The sequence below is a fragment of the Mastomys coucha genome, unplaced genomic scaffold (genome assembly GCF_008632895.1).
Source record: "Mastomys coucha isolate ucsf_1 unplaced genomic scaffold, UCSF_Mcou_1 pScaffold3, whole genome shotgun sequence".
Classification (NCBI taxonomy): Eukaryota; Metazoa; Chordata; class Mammalia; order Rodentia; family Muridae; genus Mastomys; species Mastomys coucha.
The window spans coordinates 13,821,225-13,824,128 of NW_022196909.1; positions in this window are offsets into that span (position 1 = coordinate 13,821,225).

Genomic DNA, 2,904 nt, shown 5'->3' on the forward strand with positions numbered 1-2,904 from the left:
AAATGTCTAGCCAGGTGTGTCCTGTAGATATGAGCACATACCCAGCTGATAGCAAATGCAGTTTGCAATCACAGTTAAGGAAGGTGAGAGACCGATAAAACATTTGTGGATATAAGTACAGTCATCAAATAGCACCCCTCTGTCATGATACTTTTTTAATTGCAAAGGAATATTCTTTATACTATCCAACCTTTCCTGATATAAATTTATTAACTCTTGATACATTCTTTCCAAGAACCATTTTTAAGTCTCTACTGATGAGACATATCTTTGATATTTTCTAAGTCTCTTTTGATCAGATATAATGTCCCTATTTTATAAATCTGTTGATCAGACATAGCTTCCCCATTTTAAGTCTCTGTTGATCAGTCATAGCTTCCTCAGAACAGGTATGCGAACAGGACCTACCACTCCCCACAACTCCATACTACTAACAAGTAAAAATTAAGAAAAGGCAAAGTTCTGACATCACTGCATATAAAATGACACACAAATAGAAGCAATATGAGAATAACCAATATAGAAAATCCTTCATTTGAAGCATTCAACTCTGTAGACCTTTGTGAAATCACATAAGGAAAAAGTCAGTCATAACAATATACTCACTGGCTAGGCAGTGGTGGTACATCCTTTAATACAGCACTGGAGAGGTAGGCTCACTTGGATATCTGTGAGATCTAGGCCAGCCTGGTCTATAGAGTAAGTTCCAGGATAGCTGAGGCTATACAAAGAAACTGTGTCTCAAAAAACAAAAACAAACACACAAATGAAAAAAAACTCTCACCGTTTGAAAGCCTTCATGGGGAGCTCTCAGCTTATTGAATGTGAGAGAACTCATACTGGCTTCATGAACTGCCTCTGTCATTGGTGACCATAAAGTGAAAACTGTACCTTCAACATGATGAGACAGGCAGCAATTGTTTCAGTGATCCACATTGAGTCTTCATCTGTGACCTGTTCTCTCCAGTGGAAAGAACTCTGTCAATAAGACTGGGTAGCAAATCCAGACTCTCCTGAGTTGTCACGTTGAAGTCATACGTCTTGTGCCTGAACTGCAAGTGAGGGATCTTGTGAAAGTAGCCACTGTTAGAGAATCAAGCTCTGTGCCTTATTTCCAAGGGCGTGCCAGCTACGGCACCTATCCTCTGTCCACTGGCTTCCTGCTACAGAAGTATTCTAGACAGAATGCCTACCTTCAGGTATCCAACCACTTGGGAACCTAGACTTCTATTTTGAAGGTTATACTTGAGGTTTGCTCCTTGGTCCTAGGAAAGCATGGATGGAAATGCCTTCAGTTCAATTGAAAACTGAAATGAAAATGAAAACTACACAGACTGGTTCTATTCTCCACTGAACAATGAGAGGAATTGATTGATCAATCGATTGACTGATTGATTGATTGATTGATTGATTGATTGATGTTATACACTACTTGAAGCCAGGCAGGGCAGTAGGCATGTGTAATCCCAGCACTCTGAGGCATAAGTATGGGAAAAACTAGAGAAATATGTCTTGAAACATGCCAGTTCAAAAAACCCAAATATATTACTTTGTGTTTTACAGGTCATGAGTGTGCAGGGGCATTGGACCTTTTATAATGGTAAGTACTTGTCACATGTAATGGGTGGAGAAGTCAAGCAGATTAGAAAAATATGATCAAAATGTAGCACAGGCAGATCTGGAAAGCCATGAACATTTCCTCATTATGTATAGTTGATATGTGCATCAAATGTGTAAAGAATCAAGACTAAAGGCCAAACAGGACAAGTAAATACCTTTGAAAAAAAGAAACTCAGTTGAAATGGTTTCATGAAAATGAACATACAGTCTAAATCTAAAACCCAACCCAAACCAGTAATATATATATACAATAATAAGTACATGCCAAATTACAAAAGACCAAACTGAAAACCTAAGAAACAAACTCACTATGTTGAGATTCTGTAGTTGAGGAAAAAGCCAAATCTATGGAAAACACTGAGTCCAAGCACCTGCCACTCTGCAGCACAAGGACAGGCCAAGTGCCTTGCTAGTGGCTGGTATCAAACACGCCTCACAAAGACTCAATGTGATGTCACTTGCAATGGATCAATCAAGGCTAGGCAAAAAACCACAGTGTTTTATAAAATTGGTTTCATTTGCATTCTTGCCCCCATCAGCTATACTGCTAATTTTTCTCAAGGTTGTGATCAAATGCAGATAAGGATATACAAATAGGAGGAAGAGTTTGTTTAACCTCAGATTTACAGGGTCCAAAAATCAACTTAAAGGGAGCTACTAATGGCATGGGCATCGGCTGTGCAGTTGGTTGCATGGTATTTCCAGTCCCAGAATTCCTCTGACATGCCCCTGTCTTTTCCAAGTAGCTCTAGGGCAATATTAAGCATGTTTTTCAATTCAGTCAGTGTCAAGTTCTATTTTAGATGTCATGGGCCTTACTGTCAGTCTTACTTTCTCTCCTCAAGCTCTCTCTCACTGAACTCAAAAATTGTGGGGCCCATGACCTTAAACTGTCTATGTGTAATATTGTTGTCCTCCTTCAATGAACATTCTCATGCACTTACTCACATATCTCAAAATATGCAGATGCTGCCCATTCATATCCCCTGGTTTTCTTTGTTTCAGGAGAACACTGTCTTTGAAACAATGTCCATGCTCTCCTTACCTGCTGCGTTTGGTAACTTCTCCATGCTTCATCAATCATCTCTGTGTACTTGGCATTTTGCAGTCACCAGCATGACAGCATTTGGTATTTTAACATACTGTCTTCCAAAGATTACACACAGGACAAATCAGGAATTCTCTTCCATAACTTACAAGCCTGTCATGTTGGACCATGTCCAACCTATTTCTGTCTCTTTCAGGACAGATTAAATAAAGATTTTCAGGTAAGATGTTTAAGAA